Genomic DNA, 12,551 nt, shown 5'->3' with positions numbered 1-12,551 from the left:
TTGTACTAACAGAAAATGCGCAATATGCATTAAACCAAAATTTGACCGGTGCAAAAGTATGGGCACCTCAACAGAAAAGTGACATTAATATTTAGTACATCCTCCTTTTGCCTCTAGTCGCTTCCTGTAGCTTTTAATCAGTTCCTGGATCCTGGATGAAGGGATTTTGGACCATTCCTCTTTACAAAACAATTCAAGTTCAGTTCAGTGTGATGGTGGCCGAGCATGGACAGCCCGCTTCACATCATCCCACAGATGTTCAATGATATTCAGGTCTGGGGACTGGGATGGTCATTCCAGAACATTGTAATTGTTCCTCTGCATGAATGCCTGAGTTGATTTGGAGCGGTGTTTTGGATCATTGTCTTGCTGAAATATCCATCCCCGGCGTAACTTCAACTTCATCACTGATTCTTGAACATTATTCTCAAGAATCTGCGGATGCTGAGTGGAATCCATGCGACCCTCAACTTTAACAAGATTCCCGATGCCGGCATTGGCCACACAGCCCCAAAGCATGATGGAACCTCCACCAAATTTTACAGTGGGTAGCATGTGTTTTTCTTGGAATGCTGTTTTCTTGGATGCCATGCATAACGCCTTTTTGTATGACCAAACAACTCAATCTTTGTTTCATCAGTCCACAGGACCTTCATCCAAAATGAAGCTGGCTTGTCCAAATGTGCTTTTTCATACCTCAGGCGACTCTGTTTGTGGCGTGATTGCAGAAACGGCTTCTCTCTCATCACTCTCCCATACAGCTTCTCCTTGTGCAAAGTGCGCTGTATAGTTGACCGATGCACAGTGACACCATCTGCAGCAAGATGATGCTGCAGCTCTTTGGAGGTGGTCTGTGGATTGTCCTTGACTGTTCTCACCATTCTCCTTCTCTGCCTTTCTGATATTTTTCTTGGCCTGCCACTTCTGGGCTTAACAAGAACTGTCCCTGTGCTCTTCCATTTCCTTACTATGTTCCTCACAGTGGAAACTGACAGGTTAAATCTCTGAGACAACTTTTTGTATCCTTCCCCTGAACAACTATGTTGAACAATCTTTGTTTTCAGATCATTTGAGAGTTGTTTTGAGTAGCCCATGATGCCACTCTTCAGAGGAGATTCAAATAGGAGATCAACTTGCAATTGGCCACCTTAAATACCTTTTCTTATGATTGGATACATCTGGCTATGAAGTTCAAAGCTCACTGAGGTTACAAAACCAATTTTGTGCTTCAGTAAGTCAGTAAAAAGTAGTTAGGGGAATTCAAATCAATAAAATGATAAGGGTGCCCATACTTTTGCACCGGTCAAATTTTGGTTTAATGCATATTGCACATTTTCTGTTAGTACAATAAACCTCATTTCAATCCTGAAATATTACTGTGTCCATCAGTTATTAGATGTATCAGACTGAAATGGCTGCTGCAAACACCAAAATATTTAGAACAAAAAATGATTAAGATTAATAGGGGTGCCCAAACTTTTTCATAGGACTGTATATACCGTATTTTTCGGACTATAAGACGCACCTAGGTTGTAGAGGAGGAAAATAGGGAAAAAAAATTTTGAAGCAAAAAATGGTAAAATATTTAATATATGGGAGTTGTAGTTTTGCAACAGCTGCAAGGCCACATTGACAGGTGACCCTGCAGCTGTACGGGGATGCATAAAGCGTTTTTTTTGCGGGGCTAGAAGTACTTTTTAGTTATACCATTTTGGGGAATGTCTATTGCTTAGATCACCTTGTATTGAAAAAAAAAAAAAAACAGGAGGTGATTTAGAACTTTTATTTATTTCATATTTTTAAAGCTTTTTTTTTTTTTTTTTACTACTTTATTCCCCCCGGGGGCTTGAGCCTGCGGTCACTTGATCGCAAGTCCCATAGACGGCAATACAAGTGTATTGCTGTCTATGGGACATTCTGTCTATTAGTATTACGGCTGGTCATAGAGACCAGCCGCAATACTAATACAGCAGTGACAGGCCTGGGAGCCTCATTAGGCTCCCGGCTGTCACCCGAACAGGTCGGCTCCTGCGATATCGCCGCGCAGGAGCCGGCCTGCATCTTTACAGGTACGGGGCCGGTGGGAACCGGCCCCGGGGAAGAAGGGGCCACGGATACTGACCCGGCATCCGCTGTACTAGAGAGGCGGATGCCGGTGAGGGATAGACGCCGGGGCCTGAGACATCGCTGCCCTGCCCTGCATGAAGCCAGCGGCGGGGGGACGGAGGAGCCCCTGCCGCTGCTGGCTTCATGCAGGCAGAGGAGCGCAGCGATGTCTCAGGCCCCGGCGTCTATCACTTGCCGGCTTCCGCCTCTCTATTACAGCGGATGCCAGGCGCCACCTTCAGACTATAAGACGCACCCTTCTTTTCCCCAAAAATTTTGGGGAAAAAAAGTGCATCTTATAGTCCGAAAAATACGGTATATATATATATATAATGTACACAGTCCTATGAAAAAGTTTGGGCACCCCTATTAATCTTAATCATTTTTAGTTCTAAATATTTTGGTGTTTGCAGCAGCCATTTCAGTTTGATATATCTAATAACTGATGGACACAGTAATATTTCAGGATTGAAATTAGGTTTATTGTACTAACAGAAAATGTGCAATATGCATTAAACCAACATTTGACCGGTGCAAAAGTCTGGGCACCTCAGCAGAAAAGTGACATTAATATTTAGTAGATCCTCCTTTTGCCTCTAGTCGCTTCCTGTAGCTTCTAATCAGTTCCTGGATCCTGGATGAAGGTATTTTGGACCATTCCTCTTTACAAAACAATTCAAGTTCAGTTCAGTTAGATGGTCGCCGAGCATGGACAGCCCGCTTCACATCATCCCACAGATGTTCAATGATATTCAGGTCTGGGGACTGGGATGGCCATTCCAGAACATTGTAATTGTTCCTCTGCATGAATGCCTGAGTCGATTTGGAGCGGTGTTTTGGATCATTGTCTTGCTGAAATATCCATCCCCGGTGTAACTTCAACTTCTTCATTGATTCTTGAACATTATTCTCAAGAATCTGCTGATACTGAGTGGAATCCATGCGACCCTCAACTTTAACAAGATTCCCGGTGCCGGCATTGGTCACACAGCCCCAAAGCATGATGGAACCTCCACCAAATTTTACAGTGGGTAGCATGTGTTTTTCTTGGAATGCTGTTTTTTTGGACGCCATGCATAATGCCTTTTTGTATGACCAAACAACTCAATCTTTGTTTCATCAGTCCACAGGACCTTCAACCAAAATGAAGCTGGCTTGTCCAAATGTGCTTCTGCATACCTCAGGCGACTCTGTTTGTGGCGTGATTGCAGAAACGGCTTCTTTCTCATCACTCTCCCATACAGCTTCTCCTTGTGCAAAGTGCGCTGTATTGTTGACCGATGCACAGTGACACCATCTGCAGCAAGATGATGCTGCAGCTCTTTGGAGGTGGTCTGTGGATTGTCCTTGACTGTTCTCACCATTCTTCTTCTCTGCCTTTCTGATATTTTTCTTGGCCTGCCACTTCTGGGCTTAACAAGAACTGTCCCTGTGCTCTTCCATTTCCTTACTATGTTCCTCACAGTGGAAACTGACAGGTTAAATCTCTGAGACAACTTTTTGTATCCTTCCCCTGAACAACTATGTTGAACAATCTTTGTTTTCAGATCATTTGAGAGTTGTTTTGAGTAGCCCATGATGCCACTCTTCAGAGGAGATTCAAATAGTAGATCAACTTGCAATTGGCCACCTTAAATACCTTTTCTCATGATTTGATACATCTGGCTATGAAGTTCAAAGCTCAGTGAGGTTACAAAACCAATTTTGTGCTTCAGTAAGTCAGTAAAAAGTAGTTAGGAGTATTCAAATCAATAAAATGATAAGGGTACCAAAATTTTTGCATTGGTCAAATTTTGGTTTAATGCATATTGCACATTTTCTGTTAGTACAATAAACCTCATTCCAATCCTGAAATATTACTGTGTCCATCAGTTATTAGATATATCAAACTGAAATGGCCGCTGCAAACACCAAAATATTTAGAACTAAAAATGATTAAGATTAATAGGGGTGCCCAAACTTTTTCATAGGACTGTATATATAGCGCCCCTGCCCACGACTTGTCTGCGTGTTGTTGGCGTCGATGATCCGCCTATATTCAGCAAATTTCTGCCGCCTATGGTTTGCCTGCTCTGGCGTTTCGGCATCTCTTAAGCTGTCCAGCTGCTGAACTTGTTCCTCGCGCCATACCTGTGATTTCTCCGGCATCTCAGCAGTTTGTTGGGACGCCATATAATGAGCGTGTTGTTGGTGTTGATGTTCCACCTGCTCCAGCGTTTCGGCAGCCGTCAAGCTGGCCTGCCGCTGAACTCATTCCTCATTCATGTGCCTTGTGTGATTGTTCTGGAATCTCAGCCGCTTGCTATCCTAGGATATCACTATCTAAGCTTGCAAATTTAAAGATTGTGGGAAAAGGGCAAATTCTACCTTATTCTAGCTTATCATGTTCCTAGCATGTCTATAAAGCATTGCAAGGGGATGGACTTGGAGCTTCGAGACCAATAAAACATCAGACCTTACTATATACGAAATAAAGCTGTGCCCTCGGTGTACCCTGCAACTAAAAGCCTGTTTTCAAGGCCCGACTGTTGGTCTGATGAGCACTGATCAATAATATAAAATATTGATCGGCATACATTTCCATTGGTCATTCATTGGTCATTTTTCTTAATAGGCCCTTACCAGCTGGAGTTATTCCAGCCGGTAACGGCCCTATTTACTTACCGATCCTTGCAGGGCCGGGAACGGTAAGTGACACCGCGGGACCCACAAACACTATCATTATACTCAGGGGTCTTTTCAGACCCCCGAGTATAATGATCGGAGGTCCGGGAGAGGTAAGAAACATAAAACACTGTAACACTGTTACTTACCTCTCCATGATCCGGGCAGGCTTCGGCGTAGTCGTCTGACGTCTCATGACCCCGGCCTGCGTCCCGGGTCATGTGACGTCTGACGTCATTGAAGATGGACTACAGTGGAGGCCGACAGTGTAGGAGCCAGGAGATAGGTGAGCAACAGAGTTTTTTCATGCTTTCTCCCCCTGGGTCTCCGATTATTATACTCTGGGTATGAGGTATTCCAGGGTTGGCAGTTGAGTGGTAAAACAGTGAATATAAAGTTTATATTACGGTGGATAGAACTGGTACACTCACCAAACATCATGTTCTTCTAAGATTCCTGTACTCGCCCAGGAGGGATGAATACGGGTGTGGACGGAGGTCATACACCCCACAGTGACAATATGGCTTTATTTACTAGTTCTTTTATGTACCAGAACAGTAAAGACCAGGTATTATGTTGGGTCTGCCAGGAGGTGGGATAGAGTACACAGTGAATTGATCCGTATCTAATTCTTTTGTGTACGAGAACAAAGACTTGGTGTCTGGGGCCAAACCAAAAGTCAGGATAAAAGGCCAATTTTCCATATCTGGGAATATACAAAGACATTCCAATGCAGAAGAACAACTATCTGATGGATGGGCCCCATTATACTCAATGGCTATAATATGGAAAATAAAGAGGCTTCAGGGGATATAGAAGAGATTAGAAGGTCCTGAGCGCAGACCATCTGACTACTCCAACACAGGCAGACTTAGTATATCCCTTCCCCTAATACAGCTACCTAGCGCTGTCTCTCCTCCTCACCTCTCCTCCTCTCTTCTAAGTCGCTCAGCTCTCCTTAAATATAGGAATAGGTTATTGTTAATTTGCATTCTAAATTTATGTTGACTTTGTATTGTCTTATGTTAGTTAATAAACATGTTTTATTATCCTACACTAAGTATACATTGTCATATTGTGTAATACAGATAATCGCTAGGAAAAGGTGAAAATAAGGGAACAATTAATATTGGTTATTGAAATCATAACTAAATATTATTATCCACTATTGACCTATTTTTACTGGGCCCATTGAAGTATTATAAATTCCTTGGTGGCTGCTGATGTTTGGGAAGAAGGAATCCAGTGTTCTTTTTCCCTCACCCTTGGCAGGCACATCCTTAGCTAAGCCCGCACTAGTAATACCTATGGGAATAGGAGGAGTGTAGTACCCAATTACTGCATCCAGTTCCAAAATGGACGGAGGTGCGTAGGCCACACGTCTTTTCCAACCTGTAGTACGCTGCGGCATAGCACAGAGTGCGACAATGGCGTCACTGCATTGCACTAGTTACAGTCCTATGAAAAAGTTTGGGCACCCCTATTAATCTTAATCATTTTTTGTTCTAAATATTTTGGTGTTTGCAGCAGCCATTTCAGTTTGATATATCTAATAACTGATGGACACAGTAATATTTCAGGATTGAAATGAGGTTTATTGTACTAACAGAAAATGTGCAATATGCATTAAACCAAAATTTGACCGGTGCAAAAGTATGGGCACCCTTATCATTTTATTGATTTGAATTCCCCTAACTACTTTTTACTGACTTACTGAAGCACAAAATTGGTTTTGTAACCTCAGTGAGCTTTGAACTTCATAGCCAGATGTATCCAATCATAAGAAAAGGTATTTAAGGTGGCCAATTGCAAGTTGATCTCCTATTTGAATCTCCTCTGAAGAGTGGCATCATGGGCTACTCAAAACAACTCTCAAATGATCTGAAAACAAAGATTGTTCAACATAGTTGTTCAGGGGAAGGATACAAAAAGTTGTCTCAGAGATTTAACCTGTCAGTTTCCACTGTGAGGAACATAGTAAGGAAATGGAAGACCACAGGGACAGTTCTTGTTAAGCCCAGAAGTGGCAGGCCAAGAAAAATATCAGAAAGGCAGAGAAGAAGAATGGTGAGAACAGTCAAGGACAATCCACAGACCACCTCCAAAGAGCTGCAGCATCATCTTGCTGCAGATGGTGTCACTGTGCATCGGTCAACTATACAGCGCACTTTGCACAAGGAGAAGCTGTATGGGAGAGTGATGAGAAAGAAGCCGTTTCTGCACGTACGCCACAAACAGAGTCGCCTGAGGTATGCAAAAGCACATTTGGACAAGCCAGCTTCATTTTGGATGAAGGTCCTGTGGACTGATGAAACAAAGATTGAGTTGTTTGGTCATACAAAAAGGCGTTATGCATGGCGTCCAAAAAAACAGCATTCCAAGAAAAACACTTGCTACCCACTGTAAAATTTGGTGGAGGTTCCATCATGCTTTGGGGCTGTGTGGCCAATGCTGGCACCGGGAATCTTGTTAAAGTTGAGGGTCGCATGGATTCCACTCAGCATCCGCAGATTCTTGAGAATAATGTTCAAGAATCAGTGACGAAGTTGAAGTTACGCCGGGGATGGATATTTCAGCAAGACAATGATCCAAAACACCGCTCCAAATCCTCAGGCATTCATGCAGAGGAACAATTACAATGTTCTGGAATGGCCATCCCAGTCCCCAGACCTGAATATCATTGAACATCTGTGGGATGATTGGAAGCGGGCTGTCCATGCTCGGCCACCATCACACTGAACTGAACTTGAATTGTTTTGTAAAGAGGAATGGTCCAAAATACCTTCATCCAGGATCCAGGAACTGATTAAAAGCTACAGGAAGCGACTAGAGGCTGTTATCTTTGTAAAAGGAGGATCTACTAAATATTAATGTCACTTTTCTGTTGAGGTGCCCATACTTTTGCACCGGTCAAATTTTGGTTTAATGCATATTGCGCATTTTCTGTTAGTACAATAAACCTCATTTCAATCCTGAAATATTACTGTGTCCATCAGTTATTAGATATATCAAACTGAAATGGCTGTTATAAACACCAAAATATTTAGAACTAAAAATGATTAAGATTAATAGGGGTGCCCAAACTTTTTCATAGGACTGTATATCATAAAGCAGAAGCCTCATAGGCTACAGATCTTAAGTGTTGTCTAGGATTTGGAGCAACTACAGTGGTTGCAGGGGTGGATATAAATTTTAAAACTAGGAATACGCACCTATCCCTGGTGTTCTGTTCTTCACTACCTGTTTCCGTTCTATCTCGTTCTGGGCTTCCATCTTCAGGCCAGGCTTTCATGAGCTTTGAGTCCAATCAGTGGCATCAGCGGTCACTGGTCCCAGTCACGTATGTGAGGACACTGAGTGGTCTCAGTGGTTTTGTGAGCCTCATGGTTTCCACCGCTGTGAGTCCTGACTTGAGAAAAAAACAGGGAAACAGGAACAGGAGTGCCAGGAACTGGTGAGTATGTCCATTATTTTTATTTTACACCTCCATCTAAAGCTGCCCTTAAAGTCTCCAAATCCTGGACAACCCCTTAAAAAAAGGTAATCAAAGGGAAGGCATTTGGAGGTGCATTTTTAGTCGCCCCTTGCCACTAGAATATACTGTATTATATATGGGTTTCTTCACAAATAACCTAACAGACCATACTGATGATATGTCCATGTTTTGCCCTAGATTCATTATCCCACAATATCCCTGGGGCGGTCATGTGGCCACGCCAGGCACTTTTTCTGATTTCCCAGTGACCTGTGGGACGTGTTTTGGGTCACTCAGCCTTTGTGATAGGCTACTTTCTGGATCCTCCTCTACCTTGTTGTTGGTATTCCCTTGTCGTTCTTGCCCTCTTGTTCTCCTGTCTCGTCGTGTTCTTCTCTGTTGGTGTTTGTTTGTTTTTTTTCTGTGTGGATTCTTTTTTATTGACTTTATTGCCTGATATTGTTTTATTTCTGTATTGTACTGTTGTTATATTCAGGGTCGGACTGGCCCACCGGGGAACCGGGGAATCCCCCGGTAGGCCCCGAGCCTTGACTGACAGTGCTCATTTCCTCAATGCAGAAGCACTGGTCAGGGGCCCGATCGGGATGTCAGGGGCTGGTTCGGGCCCCTGTCCAGTGCATTTGCATTGATAAACTGAGCACTGCTAGTGGCAGGGGCCCGATCAGTAAGCTCGGGGCCCCAGGCTGCAGGCAGCGCTGTAATGAATAAAGAAGCACGGCTGCCGGCAGTTTCCCAGGGCCCCGACATTTACACAGAGGGGCCTCCTGAGTCCTGCCAGTGCTATACTTTCCCTATTAATATAGTATACCCCTGGCAGGAGGCCCCTCTGTGTAAGTGTCGGGGCCCTGGGAAACTGCTGGCAGCCATGCTTCTTTATTCATACATGGGAAGCATACCAGGGTCAGCTGCTATCCCTGCAGTCTTAGGAAGCGATCTCTCTGCAGCCCGGACTTTCCCCCTTCCCCCTCCTCTTCAGAGTGAGTCATCGCTTACATCGGACCGTGTGGGGACAGAGGAGTCTGCTGCTGCTTCACAAATGTGAGTATATTTTTTTCTTTTTTTTTTTTTGGTAAAATGTAATAATTAATATGTATATATGTATATTTGTTTAACCCTTAAGTCCTATCATGGTGTCTATCATACACCACTACCATACACATATCATTATGATAGACACCATGATAGTACTTAAGGGTTAAAGCATGTGTCTTGTATACTGTGTGAGGACTGTATGTTTGTATACAGGTATGTGTATGTATATACAGTATGCTATAATAATGTGTGAGTGTATGTATATATGTGAGTATATATAGTATACAGTATATGGTATATGAATGTATATAAATGTGTATATGCTATGCTAACTATATATATATATATATATATATATATATATATATATGTATATGAGTGAGTGAGTATATATGAATGTATATGTATGAGTGTGTAGGTAACTGTTGCAGTTTTTGGAAATCGCAGCACTTATACCTACGGAAACACCTACAGTGTCCCTATAGGTATAATGGAAGCAGAAAGTCCTCAGAGCAAACCTCTGTGGAGTTTCTGCAAAAAGCACTGCAGGAAAACTGATATGTTGCCGCCGGGGGTTTTCCTGCAGCGCTTTTTGGCTGTGGGATGCTGTGTTAGGTCTTATCCTTATAGTGTGATGTACAGTATATTGAGATGTTAAAGAGGAGCTTTCACTTCCTGGGGCACATGCGGTTTAATACACCGCTAGAAAGCCGACAGTGCGCTGAATTCAGTGCAGCTTTCCTGTTCTGTGCCCCCGGTGAAGAGCTATCGGTCCCGGTACCGTAGCTCTTCACTGTCAGAAGGGAGTTTCTTACAGTCAGTCAGGAACGTCCTTCTTCCCAGCAGCACCTATTGCGCTGTACTGTGAGATCGGGGAGGAACGCCCCCTCCCCACCTGATAATGGTCATCCATAGACGTGTACTGGGGGGAGGTTGCGTTCCTCACCGCTCAGCGTCATCACTAGGCGGTAAGCAAAGACCCCTCACACAGTACAGCGCAATAGACGCTACTGTGAGGAAGGGCGTTACTGACTGACTGTCCCTTCTGACAGTGAAGAGCTATGGTACCTGCACCAATAGCTCTTCACCCGGGGCACAGAACGTAAAAACTGCACTGAATTCAGCACACTGTCTGCTTTCTAGCAGAGTATTAAACCGCATGTGCCCCAAATGGTGAAAGGTCCTCTTTAAGGATTAGGCACAACAGTGAGACGCAGTGTTTTTCATTGAGCTTTTGTCCCCAGCCCCCCGTTATCCTCCTGCCTGTGTCTGTTCAGTCTCATGGCCTTATTTCTGTAAATCCTGTATCTAATTGGTTTCAGTGGTCCCATGAGGTGCAGGACTCCCAGCATGGAGGCGCCGGCACAAGACTAAATGGACACTGGCGGCGGACAATGGGGACAGGTGAAGGCGCTTTTTGTCCTTAGGATAGGCCGTCAATATTACATCTGTGATGATACAACAGCCAGGACCTCTGCAGATCAGCTCTTCCAGGACAGTGTGACTGCAGGTAATGGTGACATTTCTAGGAGCCATGCTGATCACTTTCCATACAGAGTGTAGCAGTAGGTTTAGGTAGTATGTTGTTGCACATTGTATGGCAGGTGAGCAGCATGGCTCCCGAAATGGTATTACCTTTAGCTGCCCTGTCTCGGCATTGCTGGTCTGCAGGGTTCTGGTGGTGGGCCCCTAGAAACAATTCCACTGGTGGGCCCTAGACACCCCAGTCCGACCCTGGTTATATTTGTGTGATTTGTGGACCGATACAGGCTTATCGGTGTTATTGTTCACTGTCGGTATTATCGATCACTGTTAGTATTATATCTACCTGTACATACCTCCCAACCATCCCGATTTCCGCGGGACAGTCACGATTTGGGTGACATGTCCCGCGGTCCCGGTTGGAGGGAGGTATGTCCCGATTTCAACTCAGATCTGCGTCCAGAGGACGCAGATCTGAGTTGAACACATATGCGGCTGAAGCAAGGAGCTGACACAGCTCCTCGCTTCGCCGCTGCCCACCTCTCTCCCTGACACACGCAGCTGAAGCTGCTCGCGTGCTCGCTTCGCCGCTGCGTCTCTCTCTCTCGCTGACACATGCGGCTGAAGCGAGGAGCTGACCTGTGTCAGCACCTCGCTTCGCCGCTGCCGCCGGCTCCTGGCTTGTAGACGCGATGTACAAGCCAGGAGCCGGCGACAGCAGCGAAGCGAGGAGCTGACACAGGTCAGCTTCTCGCTTCAGCCGCATGTGTCAGCGAGAGAGAGACGCAGCACGAGCACGCGAGCAGCTTCAGCTGCGTGTGTCAGGGAGAGAGATGGGTAGCGGCGAAGCGAGGAGCTGACCTGTGTCAGCTCCTTGCTTCAGCCGCATGTGTCAGTGAGAGAGGCGGGCAGAGAGCGGCGAGGGAGCGGAGGAGAAGGTAAGTTTAATGTGGAGGTGGAACGTGAATCTGGGGGCAGATGAAGGAGAGGACAGCATGACACTGGGGGCAGAGATGGAGAGGACATGAATCTGGGGGCAGAGATGGAGGGACATGAATCTGGGGGCAGAGATGTGGGGACATGAATCTGGGGGCAGATGAAGGAGAGGACAGCATGACACTGGGGGCAGAGATGGAGAGGACATGAATCTGGGGGCAGAGATGTGGGGACATGAATCTGGGGCAGAGATGGAGAGGACATGAATCTGGGGGCAGAGATGGAGTGGACATGAAACTGGGGGCAGAGATGTGGGGAAATGAATCTGGGGGCAGAGATGGAGAGGACATGAATCTGAGAGCAGAGATGGGGGACATGAATCTGGGGGCAGAGATGGGAGACATGTATCTGGGGGCAGAGATGGAGGGACATGAATCTGGGGGCAGAGATGGAGGGACATGAATCTGGGGGCAGAGATGGAGGGACATGAATCTGGGGGCAGAGATGTGGGGACATGAATCTGGGGGCAGAGATGGAGAGGACATGAATCTGGGGGCAGAGATGTGGGGACATGAATCTGGGGGCAGAGATGGAGAGGACATGAATCTGGGGGCAGAGATGGAAGAGGGACATGAAACTGGGGGCAGATGAAGGGTGTATATGAAACAGGGGGAGAGATAGAGGGGGGACATATAATTTACGGGTGACTGTAGGAGGATTATACTGTGTGCGGGCACATGAAAAATTAACGAGTGGGCGGGGTCAACACAAAAGCGGGCGGGGCTAAATTGCTGCGGCGCGCTATGCGCGCCGCACATTTTGTCCCTCTTTCGGT

This window comes from Leptodactylus fuscus, chromosome 1 (assembly GCF_031893055.1).
Source record: "Leptodactylus fuscus isolate aLepFus1 chromosome 1, aLepFus1.hap2, whole genome shotgun sequence".
In the NCBI taxonomy this organism is placed as follows: domain Eukaryota; kingdom Metazoa; phylum Chordata; class Amphibia; order Anura; family Leptodactylidae; genus Leptodactylus; species Leptodactylus fuscus.
The sequence above is the reverse complement of the archived record's forward strand: the minus strand, read 5'-3'. Positions refer to the sequence as shown.